The sequence below is a fragment of the Scyliorhinus canicula genome, chromosome 21, assembly GCF_902713615.1.
Source record: "Scyliorhinus canicula chromosome 21, sScyCan1.1, whole genome shotgun sequence".
NCBI classification, from domain to species: Eukaryota; Metazoa; Chordata; class Chondrichthyes; order Carcharhiniformes; family Scyliorhinidae; genus Scyliorhinus; species Scyliorhinus canicula.
In genome coordinates, this window is record NC_052166.1 from 1,817,264 (window position 1) to 1,839,099 (window position 21,836).

Consider the following 21,836-nt stretch of genomic DNA (forward strand, 5'->3'; position numbering starts at 1 on the left):
TTGAGAGCAGTAATTTCTCCCCATTTCTGTTTTACATCTGCTCCCCATTATCCTGAGACTATGACCTCTCGTTCTAGATTGTCCCGCAAGAGGCAACATCCTCTCTACAGCTACTTTGTCAATACCTTTTATCATCAGATAAACCTCAATTAAATCTCCTCTCATTCTTCTAAACTTGAGAGAGTGTAGGCCTGAACTGCTCGATCTCTCTTCATAAGGCAAACCCCTCATCTCTGGAATCAATCTAGTGAACCTACTCTGAACTGCCTCTAATGAAACTACATCCCTCCTACCACAGGAAGTCTGCCACCCTTACCCAGTTTTGCCTACACCTGACTCCAGACCCTCTATAGGCAATTAGGGATAGGCAACAAATGTAGTCCTTGGCAGCAATGCCCGTGTTCTGTGAAAGAATAAAACAATTAGCGGAGGTTTCTGTGAGCAAGATCTCTCTGTTTTGCCTGTTTGGTTCTTGGTTGCTCATTGAATGAACTTTCATAATGACCCAGGATCAAAAATATTGGCTCCTCGTGATTGGGAGGTTTGGTTTATTCTGTGTTCCGTCTTACCCTGCATATCTGGAGCGATAGACACTGAGAAGAATTGTTTTGTGTGCAAAGGCTGTTCATCATGTGGCCTGTATTTTATTTTGTACAAAAAATATTTTTATTAATCATTTTTAAATAAATACAAAACCATAAGACAAAACAAACAACCGAACATGGCAGCATCAACACCCCTCCCCTTAATAGCTGATGGTGACTAGCATTGTAAAGAACACAATAAAAGGCCACCTTTGTGGAACCCCCCAATTGCCCCCTTAACGTGTATTTAACTTTCTCAAGATTCTAAAGCTTCATGAGATCCCCCAGCCACACTGAGGGTAGTTGATTTCCACTCCAACAGAACCTACCTGCGAGCGATCAATGAGGCGAAGGCTAAGACATCCGCCCCAGCACCCATCTGCAACTTCTGCAGGTCCAACACCCCAAATATGGCCACAAAGGACTGGGCTCTCAATCCATCTGTACAATCTCTGACTTGGTGCTGAAGAAGGAAACTCAAATTCTGAACCAGCTCAGGACATGCCCAGAACATATGCACCTGGTTTGTCGAGCCCCTCCCACAGCGCACAAACTTATCTTCCACCCCCTCAAACAACCGACAAACCTAATCCTAGTTACGTGTGCCCAGTGTATCACCTTCAACATCATCAACCCCAGTCTCACGCATGACGAAGTGGCTTTCACCCTATACAGGGCCTCACATCACACCCCCCTCCGCTAATGCCCTCCAACGCCTCCTCCCATTTGGCCTGAATCCCCACTAGGGATGCAGTATCCTCCGCCATTATCCTCCTGTAAATTCCTGAGGTACTCCTCCCTTCCAGACTTGCGAGCGTCAAAACCCTTTTCAACAGTGAGGATGGTGACGCTACCGGAACAACAGGAAAACCTTCCCTGCAAAGTCCCTCACCTGCAGATATCTAAAACATTCCACCTATGAAAATCCAAACTTCTCTGACAGCTCCTCCTGGCTCGCGAATCGTCCCTCCAAAATCAAGTCCTACATGCCAGTCATCCCCTTATCCACCCAGCCCCAAAACCAGGCACCGTCTTGCCAGCTCAAACATATAATCATCACAAATCGGCACCCACTTCGATATCCTATCTAATTTAAAATGCTGCCGAAATTGACGCCAGATGTTCAACGTCACAACCACCACCGGATTACCCAAATACTTCCCTGGAGAGAATGGCAGTGAGGCCGTCGCCAGCGCCCGCTGCCCCGTCCCCTTATATTGGCCCGACTCCATCCTCACCCACACTGCCTTCAATTCCACACCAGCCCAACACCTTCTCCATGTTCACTGCCCAATAGTAGTTGGTCAAGCTCGGCAATGCCAAGCGCCCTGACTGCTGGTCCCTTTGCAGGACCGACCGACGAATCCTAGCAACCTTACCCTCCCAAATAAAGGGTGAAATCAGCCTCTTCACCCCTGCAAAATAACTTAATTGGCAAAAAAAATGGCAAGCATTGGAATAAGGACCGAAATCTTAACGGACTGCTGTCGGCCTACCAAGGACAGAGGGAGGGAGGCTATTCCACCTCCGTTTATCCGCCTTAATCCTACCCCTCAAATCCCTCCACTAACAACGGTACCAGACGGTCGGCAATCTTTATATAGACTTCCAACTTTCGGCCCAATATTTCTGATTGCTGTCCGAACTTCCTCTGCCCCCAGTGATTCCTCTAAATTTTCCCGATCCTCCTCAATGTGGGCCACTCCAACCTCTCCAAAAACTTTTTCATGTCCAACTCATCCTCCAGTAGATCAGACCTATACAGCCTCTCATAGAATGGCTCAAACACAGTATTGACCTTCAATACTGGCAGCCACCAGCCCTCCTTCCATACTCCACACCTGAACAGTCTCTCGGGACGCTGCCTGCCATCTCAACTGACCAGCCAAAATGCGACTGGTCTTCTCTCCCCATATTTATAATCGCCTCCTTTGCGGGCTGCAGCTGGCGCACCGTCTTATCCATGGTCACCAGGTTAAACTGCATCTGCAATACCTTTCTACCAACCAATAGTACCAGGATGCGACCCTCCGCATGTTTACCGTCAACCTCCAGAATCTCATCAATCAGTTGCTGACATTCCTCCCCAGCCTCCCTATCCATCTGCACCTTGTGTACAATGATCTCTCCTCACACAGCCACTTGCTTTTTAAAAATGTTTTATTCAAACAAATACAGATAATTTGAAACTTCTTTCATATGTTGGCATACCAACTATGCAGTTGGAACAGGCGCAGGCTGCTGGATCACAGGTTGCTCTGGTTTGCCTCCCTTCTGTTCTGAAATGGGTGTAGTTGGCAGGATTTCATCCTTAGGTTCAACAATGCAACGGTTTCTTGGGTCCAATTTTACCACTTGGGTCCCATGGAAGCATGATCTTAACTATAATTCCCAACACACCTTGTCTGAGCAGTACATGTCGCACAGCTGTATCAACATAGTAGTTCACTCGATCACCGCTGTGGATCATCAGTCCATCAACAAATTTCATGGACTTGGCTCTTTGGCTTCTGAGTTTTCCAGAAACCACCACCTCGCAGCTCTTAGCTCCACTTTCCATAATGAAGCGGGGAACACCATAACAGGCTCTACACACAGCCAGACCTCCAAGCTACTTGTAACGCAGGGACTCTGCCTGAGCAATAGCACAAAGTCCTCGAGTGGCAACCTTTTCAGCATAGAGTTCAACACTTACCTCTGGGAAACCGAACCGCTTCTCAACAACGGCTGTGAGCTCACGGATTCAACGCCCTTTCTCACCCAGCACATTCTGAGTCCTGGTGGCCAAGAAGATGATCTCGGTCCTGGTGGGTGTGACTCGCACCTCCACTCCGCTGTAGCCGTCCTCGGCCAACTCCCGGGTCAGGAACTCATTGAGCTCGGCCTTGAAGATGCCGTCCGCCACGAACTTTCGCTTCTTGGAGATCTGCGCCACCATTTCCCCTCGCGGCGCCGCGGCGAACCAAAAGGGACCGCACAACCACTTTCAACACCTCCCACAACACTGACGGCGAGACCTCCTCATTTTTATTAAATCTGACATACTCATCAATCACCTTTGCCACCCTCACACAAAACTCCAGATCTGCTAACAACCCTACATCTAAACTCTGGCCCCTCTCCAGCACCACATCCACCAAGTGCGGGGCATGATCTGAAATTATAATTGCCAAATATTCCGCTCTCAGCACCCCCGGCAACAGGAACCTCCCCGTAACAGAAAAATCAGTACGTGAATACACCTTATGCACCGGCAAGAAGAAAGAGAACTATTTGGCCTCTGGGTGTAGAAACCGCTACGTGTCCGCTCCACCCATCTCCCTCATAAATGGCCAATCGCCCATAAACACTTTGAAACCCTTTTTTAAATAGGGCTGAGATGGTCTCAGATGATTCACCAGTTAAGCTTCAAAAGCAAGTAATCCATACCTCTTGACTCCTAATCAGGCTTCAGGTGATGGCCTGCTAACTGATGGTCAGTTATCTGGGTGTGGAGGCTCCTTATTAACCTTCTAACTGGACCACTAAACTTACAAACAGAAAAGAGGGAAAGACTTATTCAGTTCCTACTGTGCTTCAAATGCCCGTTTAAAGCTCACTGTCTGTGCCCACTCCGGATGCGCCCTCTCCCACTGCTTGTGCGCAGTGCTGTACAGGAGCTTTTCCTGTACAGCCTAGCCTTCATATCTATGGGCCTGAGAATACAGATACCGCATTTCAGCATTAGTTACTTAGTTGATCATTAACAGCACTCATCAGACGTGGAGCTTAGCTCTGATTCCATTTCTGGCCTCCACATTTTCAGTCTGGAGGTCTCAATTGTCCACATGGAAACCAGGCACACTATTGACATTTTCACAATCAAATAATGATATAACTATGATTACCCATCAGATAGGTGTCTCAAGGATTTGGGCAAGTCATGCTAGCCAGACCTTTAGGTCCAGAGTGGCATCTCCCTTAATTCAGGGACCTTGACATACATCTCTGTTCTCACATAGCCGTTACCCTCTAACAGGTATTTCGGGAGTCACTTAGGTCTATATGCAGGTGGACAAATGGGAACTCCTATAGGGCAGATGTCTAGCTGTAAACACGGACTCAGCACAATGCTGCAGGCTAGCAGGAGCGCATAACATGCACAAACATTGGTAGATGTTAGCACGGTTGCTTCACAGCGCCAGGGTCCCGGTTTTGATTCCCGGTTTGGGTAACTGCGGAGTCTGCACGTTCTCCCAGTGTCTGCGTGGGTTTCCTCCGATTTCCTCCCACAGGTCCCGAAAGATGTGCTTGTTAGGTGAATTGAACAGACTGTATTATCCCTCTGAGTACCCGAACAGGTGCCGGAATGTGGCGACTAGGGGATTTTCACAGTAACTTCATTGCAGTGTTAATGTAAGCCTACTTGTGACAATGATAAAGATTTTTTTTTAAATGTGGAGACTAAAACTGTGTACAGTATTGCAGATGTGATCTCTCCAAATCCTGTACAATGGAAGCAAGACATCTTTATTACTGTACACCATTGTTCTTGCAAAAAAATGGCTTCACACTAACATTCTATATTCCTTGTACAAGCACACACAACTCTGACTAAACACCACATTTAAATGCCTTTTTAAAATATTCTGCTTTTCATTTCTTAATAGCTCATCCTAATCCACATTATATTCCAAACTGAGACACATTACTCTTGGTCTCTTTGTCTAATTTATGAGATTGTCAATAGTTGAGACCCCATGATCTTTTTGATAATCCACAATAACCTGCCAACAAGCAAGTTCTCCTGTCAACAAGCACTTGTCCTTGCACAGTCTTCCCACTAGATGGCAGGATGTGCTGGAAAATGCCAATATTCTCAACCTGCCCTCCCTCTATTTAACACACAAAAAGAAAGACTTGCATTTCTGTCGAGACTTTCACATCCAGCAGATGCCCCAAAGTGATTTAAAGCCAATGAAATACATTGTTCAATTACAGACACAGTCGTAATGTGGGAAACACAGCAGCCAATTGGTGCACAGTAAGCTTCCCCTTTCAGCAAGGTGAGAACAACCTGATCACCTGTTTTTGTGTAATGATAACTGAAGAATAAATATCAACCCCCTAACAGCGGGAAGAACTCCTCCAAACAGCTCTTTGTTGAAAGGTGAATCTTTACAGTATTATAATTACAGAAGTCCCAAAAAGATTTAAATCACATTGATTTATTCCAAAAGTAAATGCAAGCTGCAAAGCGGCGGGGATAACAACTAGTCCTAGCCGGACTGTCCGAAGATGTCTGTCCCCTTCCTGGTTGGCTTTATCTGTGTATTTCAATGAGCACCACGTAGGGCTTCCTCCACTCAGTGGGGGAGCTTGTATTCCACAAGCCCCAAAGAGAGGTCAATTGGGTTGTCCCCATGGATCGCGTGGGGATTATAAGATCCCTTCTCCCTGAAGTCCACAAGTCCCACTGTCGTAGAGGATAGAGGAAGCCCTCTTCTTTGTGTCGCCTGTGGTTGTGCTTCTGATGGTTGCGGGGCTGGGCCGGAGAGCGTGTAATGCGTTAGGAAGTTTAGCTTCGTCGCAGATCGTCTGGAGGTGCCGTTGGCAATCACTCCTGGTTAAACTGTTGGACGCTTGTGTCTCAGCATCTGTGCTTCTGTGTGTCTGGGCCCCTGGGGGAATGTTGCCTCTTTGTCCTTGGGTTGCGGGTAAGAGGGAGGGCTGACGCATCCGGAGGGGCCGTCTCTGGTGCAGGCTCACTGCTTTTAAGGTAGCCTACATGCATTTCCGGTGGCGGCTATGGAGGAGTGCGTCGCACATTTGATAGCTTCTGCCTGTGACGGACTTTTGGACCTTTTACTCCCCCTTTTTTCCCTGGATTTTATTGGATGAATCGGTGGCGAGTGAGACGGTGAGGAGAAATCCCCAACCAGTGTCTGGAGAATTGGACCAGAAGTGGCCGTGTAAGAAGACAAAGTTCTACAAGGAAGATGCGAGCCGAGCTGGCAACGTAGGAAAGCATGGCCTAGCAGCAGGGCCGCAAGGAGGCGGCACAGTGGTTGATGGAGCAGCTGGTGAAGTTTTTTGAAGATTGCTTCGCCAAGCTTAAGGACACGCTGGACCCGATCAAGGCTTCGGTTGATCAGGTTGTGCAGAATTAAGAAATCCATGGACGTGCGATTCAGGAGGTGGAGAAAAAGGTGTCCGAGCACAAGGAGTACATAACCGTGTTGGAGACCACGGTGGAGATGATGAATGACCACCAGAAAAGAATGCAGAAGAAGCTGGAGGACTATAGAACAGATCCAGGAGGCAGAACCTGAGAATCGTTGGCCTCCCTGAGGGTAGTGAGGGATCGGATGCGAGGGCCTATGTGACGAACATGCTGGGGAGGTTGATGGTGGCTGAGGTGTTCCCTCGGAACTGGATAGAGCGCACAGAGCCCTCGTGAAGAAGCCCCGAGTGAACGAGCCACTGAAGGCGATGGTGGTACGTATGCACCGATTCCTGGATAAGGAACACGTTCTGCGGTGGGCCAAGAAACAACGGAGCAGCAGCTGGGAGAATTGTGAGCTGCGCAGTTATCAAGACCTGGGAGTGGAGTTGGCCAAGAGGCGAGCCGGGTTTAACTGGGCAAAACCGGCCCTCTTTAAGAAGGGGGTGAAGTTCGGGATGCTGTACCCAGTGTGTCTGTGAGTCACATATGAGGACCGGGAATTTTACTTCGAAACACCGGACGATGCATTGACTTTCATCAGGGAAAAAAGACTGGATGTGAACTAAAGACACTGGATCCTCGGGGAGAGTACTGCAATGGCGATCTGTTGACAATCACTTTTATGCTGGTTTGAAGAAGTAGTGTTATGTGCAATAAGGGGCGGTTTAGATGGCTGAAGTTAACTTTGTCTTACTGGGAGCTGGGTGGGGGGTGGGAGGGGGAGGGCGGCTTTCTGTGGTTGTTTTTTCTGTGGTTGCTTTTCCACTGTTTTTTCCGCTGTTTGCTTACTGGGGAATCTGATACTTTGAATATGTATGTTAAAGTGGGGGGGAAGAGGTGAGAGAACAATGGGGAGACAGCCTGTTTGGTGCCATGGGTGGAAGCTATCAGGTCAGCTTGGTCAGCTGTCTCATGGAAGCACAGTGGGGGCGAGCAGGAGATCATCTTGAGCTTGATATGGGGGGGGGTTGGGTTTCTAGTGCTGTTACTCGGGGGAGGGAGGGGGTGGGAAGCTGCTTTGCTGATAGGAGAGGAACTGTTACCAGAGGACAAATGGGAGGTTGGGGATGGAGGATGCCTGATGGCGGGGCTCGAGGAGGCCAGGGATGCGAGCTAGAGGCTGGCCTAAAAAGGGTGATGGCTAGTCGGCAGGGTGGAGGGGGCGGGAAGTCCTCCGACCAGGCTGATTACATTAAACTTTAGAGGGCTGAATGGGCCGGGCAAGAGGGCTCGCGTGTTCCCACATTTGAGGGAGCTGAAGGCAGACGTGGCAATGTTACATACCTAAACATACCTGACATACCTAAAGGTTACAGACCAGACTAGATTGATCATAGATCATAGAACAGTACAGCACAGAACAGGCCCTTCGGCCCTCGATGTTGTGCCGAGCAATGATCACCCTACTTAAACCCACATAACCCGTATCCCAACAATCCCCCCATTAACCTTACACTACGGGCAATTTAGAACGGCCAATCCACCTAACCCGCACATCTTTGGACTGTGGGAGGAAACCGGAGCACCCGGAGGAAACCCACGCACACACAGGGAGGACGTGCAGACTCCACACAGACAGTGACCCAGCCGGGAATCGAACCTGGGACCCTGGAGCTGTGAAGCATTGATGCTAACCACCATGCTACCGTGAGACCCCAATTGAGGAAGGTGTAGGTTGGCCAAGTATTCCACTCAGGGCTGGACTCAAGGACCATGGGGGTAGCGATTCTGGTGAATAAACGGGTGGCATTCGAGGCAGAGAGATACGTCTCAGACACGGGGGCAGGTACATAATGGTGAGTGGGAAGCTGGAGGGGGTGCAGGTGATACTCATGAACGTATGTGCTACGAATTGGGATGATGTGGAATTTATGAAGCGGGTGTTAGGTAAGATCCCAGACTTACAGGCACACAACTTGATCATGGGGGGAGATTTTAACACAGTCATTGATCTGGAATTGGACCGGTCAAAATCCAGGACAGGGAGGGTGCCAGCCACGGCAAAGGAATTGAAGGGGTTTATGGAACAGATGGGGGGAGTAGACCCATGGAGGTTTGCACTGTCAAGGGTGAAGGAGTTTTCTTTTTTCTCACATGTCCGTAAGGTGTACTCTCGGATTTACTTTTTTGTTCTGAGCAGGTCGCTAATACGGCGGGTGGTGGTACTGAGTACTTGGCAATCGCGGTGTCGGATCATACCCCACATTGGGTGGATCTACGGGTTAGCTTGGAGAGAGGACAACGCCCGCAATGGAGGCTGGATGCAGGGTTGTTAGCAGACAAAGCAGTCTGTGGGCTGCTGAACAAGTCCATCCAGAACTACCTGGAAACAAATGATACATAGATCATAGAATTTACAGTGCAGAAGGAGGCCATTCGGCCCATCGAGTCTGCACCGGCTCCTGGAAAGAGCACCCTACCCAAGGTTAACACCTCCACCCTATCCCCATAACCCAGTAACCTCACCCAACACCAAGGGCAATTTTGGACACTAAGGGCAATTTATCATGGCCAATCCACCTAACTTGCACATCTTTGGACTTTGGATATGGGGGAGATCTCTGCAGCAATGGTTTGGGAAGCATTGAAGACAGTGGTTAGTGGGGAATTAATCTCGATACGGCCCACAGAGAAAAGATGGAACGGGCTGCGAGGGATAGGTCAGTTGAGGAAATATTCCGGGTGGACACGAGATTCTCGGAGGCCCCGGACGCGGGGCTACTGATGGAGCAGCAGAGTTTACAGGTGGAGTTTCGGCTATTGTCTACAGGGAAGGCGGTGGAAATGCTGAGGAAGGCAAGAGGGGCGATCTATGAGTGGGGAAAAGGCAAGCTGAATGTTAGCACACCAGCTCAGAAAAAAGGAGGCAGCCAGGGAGGTAGGCAGAGTAAAGAGTAGAGGTGAGATCACAGTCCTGGTCCCAGTGGGGGTGAATGAGGTGTTTCAGGACTTTTACAGCAAATTATATGTCGGAACCCCCGGCTGTGATGGAGAGGATGAGGCAGTTTTTGGGTTAGTTGAGGTTCCCGAGGGTGGATGAGGATCTGGTGGAAGGGCTGGGAGCTCCACTTGAAATTGAGGAAATAGGGGCAGCACGGTGGCCTAGTGGTTAGCACAACCGCCTCACGGCGCTGAGGTCCCAGGTTCGATCCCGGCTCTGGGTCACTGTCCGTGTGGAGTTTGCACGTTCTCCCCGTGTCTACGTGGGTTTCGCCCCCACAACCCAAAAATGTGCAGAGTAGGTGGATTGGCCACGCTAAATTGCCCCTTAATTGGAAAAAATAATTGGCTAATCTAAATTTAAAAAAAAAAGAGAAAAAAAAAAAAAAAAAAAGAAATTGAGGAAATAATGCAGGTGCTGGAGGGCCTGCAGTTGGGCAAGGCCCTGGGGCCGGATGACTACCCGGTAGAATTCTATAAGAAGTTTTCGGATGTATTGAGCCCACTGCTGGTGAGGACATTTATTGAAGCAAGAGAGAAGGGAGTCCTCCCCCCAACAATGTCATAGGCCTCGATTTCATTGATCCTGAAACGGGAGAAGGATCTGGAGCAATGCGGGTCACACAGGCCGATTTCCCTACTGAATGTTGATGCCAAACTGCCGGCTAAGGTATTAGCCACAAGGATGGAGGATTGTGTCCCGGTGTTGATAGGGGAAGACCAGATGGGATTTGTAAAGGGCAGGCAACTCACGGTCAATATTCAAAGGCTTTTAAATGTTATTATGATGCCCTCAGAAGGAGAGGAGATGGAAGTGGTGGTCGCGATGGATGCGGAGAAGGCTTTTGATCAGGTGGAGTTGGATTACCTGTGGGAGGTGCTTGGAAGGTTTGGGTTTGGTGAGGGCTTCATTGACTAGGTGCGGTTGCTCTATCAGGCACCAGTAGCTAGTGTAAGTGTGCGTACAAACCGGTTGAGGTCGGGGTATTTCAAACTACACCGAGGGACGAGGCAAGGATGCCCCCTCTCTCTGTTGCTGTTTGCTCTGGCCATAGAGCCACTGGCCATAGCGTTAAGAGCCTCTAGGAACCGGAAAGAGCTGGTTCGGGTTGGGGAGGGTGGAGCACCGTGTCTTGCTTTATGTGGATGACCGGCTCTTGTATATTTCAGACCCATTGGAGGGGATGAGGGAAGTTATGCGGATCCTAGGGGAATTTGGTAATTTTTGGGGGTATAAATTGAACATGTGGAAAAGCGAGATGTTCAAGAGGGCAGGAGAAGAGACTGGGAGAGCTGCTGTTTAGAATGTTAGAAAAGAGTTTTTGATATCTGGGTATCCAGGTGGCTCGGGAATGGGAGGCTGAATTACTGAATGTTCAGTAATAATTTACGAGTCCGAAGAATGACCGTAGTTTGTCCACAGTCTCAGGCCTGGGAGCTTGTTTGATGGCCCGTACCTTCTCCTCAATTGGGTGCAAGGTACCACAGGCACTTGACTTCTTTTGCATGAGAAATGCACTTACACCTGCCTCAGAGAACCAGCAGTGGACTTCCTCCAAGTTGTTCAGGTACTCCTTTGATCAGGACAATATCCAAGTAAAGTGCCACCATTGGAAGCCTTTCCATAACCCTCTGAAAACCGCACAAGCAGATGATATGGATGGAAACCTTACATAAGTGTAAAGACACCTATGGTATTGCTGGTCACAAAGCTTCTGGATGTTGTGTCTGGCTCCAACTGGATCTATGCGTGACTCGTGTCCAGTTCCTCCAGCCAACTTCGCGTCGGGGTCCTCCATACGGGGCATCGGGAACCCGTCCAAATGAGAGGCCTTGTTTACTAACTTGTAATCGCCACAGGCGGACGATTTTGTCCAGCTTCAGTACAGGGAATAAAGGCGCTGACAACTCCATGAACTGAACATAATGAATGATTTCCACACAGGACAGTGTAGCTCTCCCTCAACACTGACCCTCTGACAGTGCTGCGCTCCCTCAGTACTGACCCTCTGACAGTGCTGCGCTCCCTCAGTACTGACACTGACAGTGCGGTGCTCCCTCAGTACTGACCCTCTGACAGTGCATCGCTCCCTCAGTACTGACCCTCTGACAGTGCGGCACTCCCTCAGTACTGACCCTCTGACAGTGCAGCACTCCCTCAGTACTGACCCTCTAACAGTGCAGCACTCCCTCAGTACTGACCCTCTGACAGTGCGGCACCCTCAGTACTGACCCTCTGACAGTGCGGCACTCCCTCAGCACTGACCCTCCGACAGTGCAGCACTCCCTCAGTACTGACCCTCTGACAGTGCGGCACCCTCAGTACTGACCCTCTGACAGTGCTGCGCTCCCTCAGTACTGACACTGACAGTGCGGTGCTCCCTCAGTACTGACCCTCTGACAGTGCAGCACTCCCTCAGTACTGACCCTCTGACAGTGCGGCACTCCCTCAGTACTGACCCTCTGACAGTGGAGCACTCCCTCAGTACTGACCCTCTGACAGTGCATCGCTCTCTCAGTACTGACCCTCTGACAGTGCAGCACTCCCTCTGTACTGACCCTCTGACAGTGCGGCACTCCCTCAGTACTGACCCTCTGACAGTGCAGCACTCCCTCAGTACTGACCCTCTGACAGTGCGGCACCCTCAGTACTGACCCTCTGACAGTGCTGCGCTCCCTCAGTACTGACAGTGCGGTGCTCCCTCAGTACTGACCCTCTGACAGTGCATCGCTCTCTCAGCACTGACCCTCTGACAGTGAGGTGCCCCCTCAGCACTGACCCTACAGCAGTGAGGTGCTCCCTCAGGACTGACCTGCGGCAGTGAGGCGCTCCCTCAGCACTGACCCTCTGATGGTTAAATCTGTGATCGAAACCCCTGACATTGTGTGCAGTTATTAATGATTTGGTTAAGATTTCTATCATCGAACCATTTCCAAAGCTCCACCAGTTGGCATGTGTTTCTTGTGCCATTTATGGGTCTCTTGTAGATCAATCATCACGATTCGTCAATGATCCATCATTTGGACTATTTTTCGAAACTGCGCTCTTACCTTTCTCACATTCCTGTCGTGTGTCACTGATTTTTGGGAAATCACCTGAGTAACTGGCTCTCGGACAATAAGGAAGTGGACACAATAAAATATTGAGAGTAATTGAAACACAGGAGTAATCAGAACTCAAAACAGAAACAAAATCCCATTCTCTTCCAAAAGTGACAGTGGAGAGACATCATGGGCAGTGGGCCAATGGGTGGGAGCATAGCAGTGACTGGACTAGTCATCTCAAGGATTGTTGGATATGGGTTCAAATCCCAGCACAGCAGTTGGGTGGGCGATGTAAATTCAATTCATTAAAAAAATGTGGAAATAAAAGCTGGACTCTGTATTGGTGACCATCCACGAAAAATCCCATCTGCTTCACTAATGTCTTTTGGGGAAGGAAATCTGCTCTCCTTACCCGGTCTGGCCCCAGACCTACAGCAATGTAGTTGACCCTCTGATATTGCTGAACAAGCTATATTCGAGAAGGTGGCTCGCCACCATTTTCTGAAGTGACAATTAAGGGGGAGCAATAGATGCCAGGTTCGCCAGTGATGCCCATAACCGAGAATGGGCAGAGAGATGGCAGATGGAGTTTAACCCGGACAAATATGAGGTCATGCATTTTGGAAGGTCGAATGCAGGTAGGGAATATACAGTGAATGGTCGAACCCTCAAGAGTATTGACAGTCAGAGAGATCTAGGTGTGCAGGTCCACAGGTCACTGAAAGGGGCAACACAGGTGGAGAAGGTAGTCAAGAAGGCATATGGCATGCTTGCCTTCATTGGCCGGGGCATTGGAATATAAAAATTGGCAATTCATGTTGTAGCTGTATAGAACCTTAGTTAGGCCACACTTGGAGTATCGTGTTCAATTCTGGTCGCCACACAACCAGAAGGATGTGGTGGCTTCAGAGAGGGTGCAGAAGAGATTTACCAGGATGTTGCCTGGTATGGAGGGCATTAGCTATGAGGAGAGGCTGAATAAACTCGGTTTGTTCTCACTGGAACGACGGAGGTTGAGGGGCGACTTGATAGAGGTCGACAAAATTACGAGGGGCATAGACAGAGTGGATTGTCCGAGACTTTTTCCCAGGGTAGAGGGGTCAATTACTAGGGGGCATATGTTTAAGGTGCGAGGGGCAAGGTTTAGAGTAAATTTACGAGGCAAGGTTTTTACACAGAGGATAGTGGATGCCTGGAACTCGCTGCCGGAGGAGGTGGTGGAAGCAGGGACGATAGTGACGTTTAAGGGGCATCTTGAGAAATACATGAATAGAGGGATACAGACCCAGGAAGTGTAGAAGATTTTAGTTCAGACGGGCAGCATGGTCGGCGCAGACTTGGAGGGCCGAAGGGCCTGTTCCTGTGCTGTACTGTTCTTCGTTCTTTGTTCTTTGAATAAATAAGCATGGTGGGAATACAAGATAATGGGGGGAATTCTACGTCCAGTGACTCTGGAATCGCAAAACACAATTGGGCGGAGATTTGCGCGTCAGCCGAAAATCGTGGTCAGTGCTCCAATTCCTCGTCAGCGGCATGGGTATGCAAATTGTACAGGAAATGCCATTGGGATATCATTAACGGCCTGACCCAGCGATTCCTAGGCCCTCTGCGGTGCTCCTTGTGGTATTTGAAATGCTGAGGGGGTATGAAAAGTGTCCAACATCGCTATAGTGTGCTGACAGTTGTGCAGCTAGCCAAGGGGCTTCTGCCGGGGCCGGGGGGAGTAGCGGGGTGTGGCCAGGAGGTGGGCCATGGGTTCGGGGTGGACAGGCACGGACCAACTTTGCCGCAGCTTACAAGGCAGCAATACAGCTGCGCACCCCGCTGACTGCCCACTGTGAACTTAGTGCCACTGGTTGTATGGGTGCCTTTCCAGGCCACTCCTGATGCACTATCAATTATGAGAAGATGAGAGTAGAATGTAATCGAGGTTTTATTATACTGAGGTGTGTGGCCTCCTACAGCAGCTGACGAAATGGCTGCTGTACGGGGAGCACACACATTACTCCGCCTACTGGGCAGAGCCAGCAGGCAGGGATCTACCCCCGTACCTGTACTGCAGGGGCCTTACCGTAAAACGCACACATATATACAGTATATACATCAGTGATGACTACCACATTCACCCCCTGTTAAAGAATGAGTCCAGCGGGGATGGTATAGAACTATATACAGAAAGTTGTGTTTGAAATTACAGATAATATTACAAATTCAGGCGGTCTGGTGCCTTGATCTGCCGTTGAGAGCGCCGCAGTGCTGGTGGCGACTCAGGCGGCGGCTTTGTCTTCGGTGACTCTCGAAGCGTGTCGAAATCCTCTTCATCCCCGGATGGGAGCAAGGGGAGGATGGATTGTCCCGGAGCGGGGGCTGCGGTGGGGTGCGCCGTGGAAGGGTGGCACCGGGGGGGGGGGGGGGGGGGGGGTGTGGAACCAGCTGGTGCCAGGTCCCTGAGGGAGACTGTGTCTTGGCGGCCATCGGGGTACGCTATGCAAGCGCACTGCGGGTTGGCGTGGAGTAGCTGTACCCTCTCAACCAACAAGTCCGCCTTGTGGAGTCGCACGTGTCTACGGAGGAGAATGGTTCCTGGAGCTGCCAGCAATGTTGGGAGTGAAATCCCGGAGGTGGACTTCCTAGGAAAGCCAGAGACGTTCATGGGGGGGTTTCATTAGTCGCGGTGCACAGGAGCGACCGAATAGAGTGAAGTGCGTCAGAGAGGACCTCCTGCCAGCGGGAGGCCAGGAGCTTTCTGGACCATAGGGCCAGCTGGACGGCCCTCCAGACCGTCCCATTCTCCCGCTCCACCTGCCCGTTCCCCCTGGGGTTGTAGCTGGTCATCCTGCTCGAGGCAATGCCTCTGTTGAGCAGATACTGGTGCAGCTCATCGCTCATGAATGAGGATCTCCAGGGGCAGCATGGTGGCACAGTGGTTAGCATTGCTGCCTCACGGCGCTGAGAACCCGGGTTCGAATCCCGGCCCTGGGTCACTGTCTGTGTGAAATTTGCACTTTCTCCCCGTGTCTGCGTGGGTTTCACTCCCACAACCCAAAGGATGTGCAGGGTAGGTGGATTGGCCACGCTAAATTGCCCCTTAATTGGAAAAATAATTGGGTACTCTAAATTTATTTTTTAAAAATAAAAAAAAATGAATGAGGATCCCCGATCGCTGTGGACATAGGCGGGGAAACCGAACAGAGCGAAGATGGTGTTACCGCCCATAATGTTGCTTTGTTGGTGCTGACTCGATGGGCTGAATGACCTCTTCTGTTCTGTTTGATTCTATGACTATATTCGGCTCAATTGGTCTCTTCTGGTCGACTCCAAACAAGCCTCTTCTCATATTTTGCTATCTCATTGTATTAATTTATCCTCGTTCCTTCATTTCTCCTGCATCCGTTTATCCAGATTGCCCTTATCTACGATATTTACTTCAACTCCCCGTTACAGTGAGTTCTACATGCAGCCTGCAACTGATTGTGATTCAGTTCTGTTTAGCAGCAAATTCAGCAAAGTTGTTTGAGGTGGGTCGAGAATCATACCTCATGGATCCGGGTTTAGTATGTGCTTTGTCACAGCTGGCTGCAAACTGGCTCAGAGAGAAGAGGACGGGTTTGGAGAAAGAAAATATCGAAAAGGCGAGGTCAGAGTAGAACCCTGCCTGGAGGGCAGGACTGAGCTCGATTCTGCATCTATGCTGCGTCTGACTGAGAAGCACAGAATGCAAAGAACACCTGGAAAGATATCTTCCTATCCAAGATGGTGTCACACACTCTCCTTAAGAAACAAATTCACTGAATGGAATCATATTACAGGGTAATTATAGTGAAACAATGAACCTTTATGAGCAGGAAGGTTTACTGTAACTAAGTGGACCAAGTCAAGCAAGATTAACTTGTTTGACGTAAGTGATATCCACCTGCGTTGTTCTGATTTTTCAGGGACTTTCCACAGCTTGCAAAGCTATTTGGCTTCCAAAGCCTGTTCATCAAACCAACAAAGCATGTCTGTCATCCCAGTGAAACTAAAGTGATGTAACAATAGGGCAGCACGGTAGCACAAGTGGATAGCACTGTGGCTTCACAGCACCAGGGTCCCAGGTTCGATTCCCTGCTGGGCCACTGTCTGTGTGGAGTCTGCACATTCACCCCCTGTCTGCGTGGGTTTCCTCCGGGTGCTCTGGTTTCCTCCCACAGCCCAAAGACGTGCAGGGTAGGTGGATTGGCCATGATAAATTGCCCTTAGTGACCAAAAAGGTTAGGCGCGGTTATTGGGTTACGGGGACAGGGTGGAAGTGAGTCCTTAAGTGGGTCGGTGCAGACTCGATGGGCCGAATGGCCTCCTTCTGCGCTGTATGTTCTATGCTCGTTCTGAAAACAGAGCGTGCTGAAAATACTCAGCAGGTCAGCTCTGAAGAAAGGATGTCAAACTGAAACATTGGGCAGAATCCGTGGTGTGTTTGGTTGCAGGGGTGGGGCAATGGTTCCTCAGGCGGGAACCCTGATTAATTAATGCCCACATAAGGACCTCATGCCACCATTGCTGGTACTCACAGAATAATGGGCGGGGAACACAAGTCGCAAAGACCCCCCCCCCCCCCCCCATTGCCTCCACAAGATACTGTTGATTTTATCTGTTTCTCACTCCAGAGATGCTGTCTGACTTTGCTAAGTATTTCTGTCATTCTCTGTTCCTGCTTCAGATTTCCAACATCCGCATGATATTGGCTAGGAGTCTCCAGTTGTTGGGATTCTTTGTTCCCATCGCCAACGCACCTCCACCATGGGTTTCCCAGTGGTGTGGGTTGGTTTAATGAAAATTCCCATTGTATAGAGAATCCCAACACCAGTAAACGGCACACTGCTGAGAAACACATGGCTGGGGGAACCGAAGAATCCTCGATGGACCGCCCTGAGGATGCCAAGGGAGGTACAGAGAGAAGCTGTAGGCTTATCTCAGAGGACGTCAAGCCTGTGACAGGGTGGTCGAGGAGCACAGGAGAGGTTTGGGGATAGGATTTGGAAGGGCCTGAACCTGAGACGCGAGGAATGATGACAGGAGGGGTGTAGGACGGGATAAAGCAAAAAGAAAATGTATGGCTGTTGTTCCCTCTCCCTTCTTTCTTGAATACTGCTGTTAGATTAGCTCCCTTCCAGTTCACTGATGCCCGTCCAGAATCTAGGACGTTGAAGATGATCACAACCAGTGTATCCATTACCTGCAGCCTGTGTCTCATAAAGAGAGCCAAAGTCCTACCCTCTATGTTTCCCGAAAGCCATGCTCCGAATAAATACTTTGAACAGTCCCTTAAAGAGGCAGAACAACCCCCGGCTTAATATCACATCCTTTGATTGTGCAAAACCCTGTCACCCACGCTGGTGATTGCGCTGAGGTTATGTGGCCAAGTCCTGAAAACCACAACCTTCTAACTAGGAGGTGATGTGATACTCACACTGACCCTGGATTAACGGCTATCTATTGCTGTGTTGCGCTTCTCTCAAGTCATTCCCTGCCTGTAATATAATGTCCAGATATAGGACTGATAATAACTTTAATTTAGAATTATTGTGCATACAGGAGAATATGGGGAGCAAAGGGAAAGTGAGATAAACTGGATTGATCCTTTTTTTATATATTTGATTTGAGTTTCATTTTTCAAACACTCAAAATTGGCACAGTGCAGCGTAAATGCTTCTGCATGCATGAGTGCAGAAAAAGGCAGGACAACGCCAGCACAATTAGTTCTTAAACTTAGTGGGCTGGATTCCTCCGCCCCGCCCGCCACAGACGGGATGCGGACTATGTAAAGGTCCATTGACCTTGGGCGGGAATTCACGGACTTTTCACAGTAACTTCATTGAAACCTGCTTGTGACAATGAGCGATTATTATATTATTCTTATTCTTATTACAGTCGCTGGACGGACATGGCTGGAGAACCCGCCCAGTGTGTTCAAACATACAATATAAAAAAAACGGATAATCTAGAAAATAAAGAAGAGGATGTAGACATGGTAATATGATACACACCTTCACGTACAGAGAATTCAAAATAGTGCTACATAAATCCTTGCAGGGGCAAGTCCGACATAGCCGAAGCTATAAATTTGAGATAGGAGGTCCCACACTTTCTGGAATGTATCTGATTTAGAATGGAGTAAGCAAGTTAAAAACTCCATCGGGTACATACCAGAATAATTTGATGCCAAATCTGAATTGAGGGACACTTATCACTAATCCAGGATCAAAGACTGTTCTTCAGTGCAGCAAGGGTTAATCTATTATACACCCTTTTCTCATTAACGTCGCTTATTCTCCTATCTGGGAGCCGCATAAGTTAGAATAAGGGATGAAATTCTAAGACCGTGCCGAATATCTTCTCAAGCTTTTTCAGTACACCAGGTGAGTAGGATTGAATTTTGACACAGGACTACACGCGGTGTAAATCGTACACATGGCTGCTACTGTGTGTTGGTGGTGGAAGGAATGAATGTTTTGGGGATGGGCGCCAATCAAGCTGGTTGTCCTGGACGGTGTTGAGCTTCTTGGAGTGTTGTTGGAGCTGCACATCCAGGAAAGTGGAGAGTTTCCATCACACTCCTGACTTGTGCCTTGTACATGTTAGACATGCTTTGGGGAGTCAAGAGGTGAGTTACTCTCCGCAGGATTCCCAGCCTCTGACCTGCTCTTGTCACCAGAGTATTTATATAGCTAGTCCAGTTCAGTATCTGATCAATGGTAACCCCCTCCTCCTCCAGGATGTTGATAGTGGGGTAATCAGTGGTGGTAAAACCATTGAGTGGCAAAGAGAGATGGTTAGACCCTCTCTTGTGGGTAGCACGGTGGTGCAGTGGGTTAGCACTGTGGCCTCACAGTGCTGAGGTCCCAGGTTTGATCCCGGCTCTGTGTCACTGTCCGTGTGGAGTTTGCACATTCTCCCTGTGTCTGCGTGGGTTTTGCCCCCACAACCCACAAATATGCAAGCTGGGTGGATTGGCCACGCTAAATTGCCCCTTAATTGGTATAAATGAATTGGGTACTCGAAATAAAAAAAAAAGATCCCCTCTTGTTGGGGGTGTTGATTGCCTGGTACGTGGGTGGCGAGAATGTAACTTGCTAATGGGCAGCCCGAAACCTGGATTTCTTTCCTGTTTTTTTCTGCATTTGCATGTGGATTGCTTGAAGAGTTGTGAATAGTGCTGAACATTGTCCAATCATCAGTGAACTGCTCCCATTTCTGGACTTGCTTTTAGGATTCCTTGGCATTTCTCCGATGCCACTTAACCAGGTATCTTCCAGGGACATACTACGTCAGGGTTTTTCAAAGATAGGGTCACGGCCTACGGTGGGCGGCGGGCAGATGTCGGGTGGAGCGATCAGTTCCCCCATTCCCACGGTGATCCCTATCACAGGAGAAGTGCCAAACTGTCGCTACTGGCTTTTACATGGAGAGTTGTGGCCGCTGTTGCTTTTTAAATGTAGATACAGATTAGGCTGTGTGGAGTCTGACAGCCAGAAGTGACAGCAGAGAGTAAGTCACATGCCCTGCACATAGAATTGATGTAAACGCCACCCGGGACATGCTTTTGGTGCCAAAGTAGGGATCAGAGTTGCTTCAATTTGCAGCTGCTTGCAAGAAAGGCAAAGTGAACTATGAAGATCAATGTTTTTTTTAAAGTAAGAGATGGCCATCGGCAGTGTACCGATTGGAGAGCATCTCACAACACAATCTGCTGGAGAGAGCTGCACAGGAAAGTCAGGGCAGGACAGAGCAGTGGTAGTGTTAGAGATCCTGGGTCTCTTGTTAATGGCCCTGTAAAAAGAAACTTAATTCAGAACAAAGAAATATAAAGATGATTTCTATAGATATGGTTTTGTCAATTGTGACAATGCAAATAAGGTGAGGCACCAGAGTCAGTTATTAATTTAGAGCTGACTCAGACTGCACCGCAGCACAGTGGTTAGCACTGCTGCATCACGGTGCCAAGGACCTGGGTTCGATCCCGGCCCTGGGTCACTGTCTGGGGAGTTTGCACATTTTCCCCGTGTCTGCGTGGATCTCACCCCACAACCCAAAAGATGTGCAAGGTCGGTGGATTGGCCACACTAAATTGGCCCTTAATTTGAAAAAAAAAGAATTGGACACTAAATTGATTTTTAAAATCTTAGAGCGGACTCCTGATTAAAAGTCTGCCCTGCTGCAGCTTACCTGTAATATCACATTAAAAATGCACCAAAAGCCCACAAGGCTATCAGGATTCTGGTGTAGCATCTCCCAGGAGTATTCACTGCTGAGTAATACACTCATTTTATTGTTATTGCTCTTCACGACAACCTATATTTGTAAGGTTGGATTTTTCATTTTCATAAAGCTTAAGACATCACAAAAAAACTGGCCGAAATCTGTACCTGATACACCTATTGCCTTCGGCTCTTTTGAACTGGATTCACATTACATCATGAGGACAAAGCAGGCTCAACTTTCGCATTAAAAGCTAAGCGAACATGGCGTGTGTCGCAAAGATTGGTCAGCATGTTTTGCGAAATGCAGTCGCCGTGTGTCGAGGAGGTCAGTTGGCGTGGGTAGCGAAGGTCGGCCAATGTGGGTCCCAAAGGATGGCTGGGTTGCCAAATGTGGGCGTGGGAAAAAATGTTTGAAAAACTGTACTATGTGACAGTCATTTTCTATCCAGCAAGATTCCACAAACCGTAATGTAATTAGTGCACCAACAGTTAAACTAATAATCAATTTAAGATAATCAGTTGTGCTTGTAATGTGGTTCATTTTAACTTGCTCGAAGCGACATGCGTTCATACAAAGGTATCTGTTCTCTACAAACAAAAAGAATATGTCAAGCCTTGTAACTTTTTTTAATTATCTGGGAGCTCAAAGAGCCAATGGTACATGATTTATTTGTCCATGGTAAAAGCTTGACTAATGTTAGGCTAAATCTCAGTTCAATGAGTGAGTCGACACAGTAAGGCTTCAATCAAATAGTTTTTTACTTAGGATTGTAACACGTACAGCCATCTGAGTTATGGCTGGAGAAGGCGCATTCTGCCGAGCCT

The 21,836-nt window shown here is 48.8% G+C and overlaps 1 pseudogene; it reads right to left on the reverse strand.

Moving 5' to 3' along the window:
• Positions 1-2,740: 2,740 nt before the first annotated feature.
• Positions 2,741-3,578, reverse strand: LOC119955767 (annotated as a pseudogene).
• Between the last annotated feature and the right edge of the window lie 18,258 nt (positions 3,579-21,836).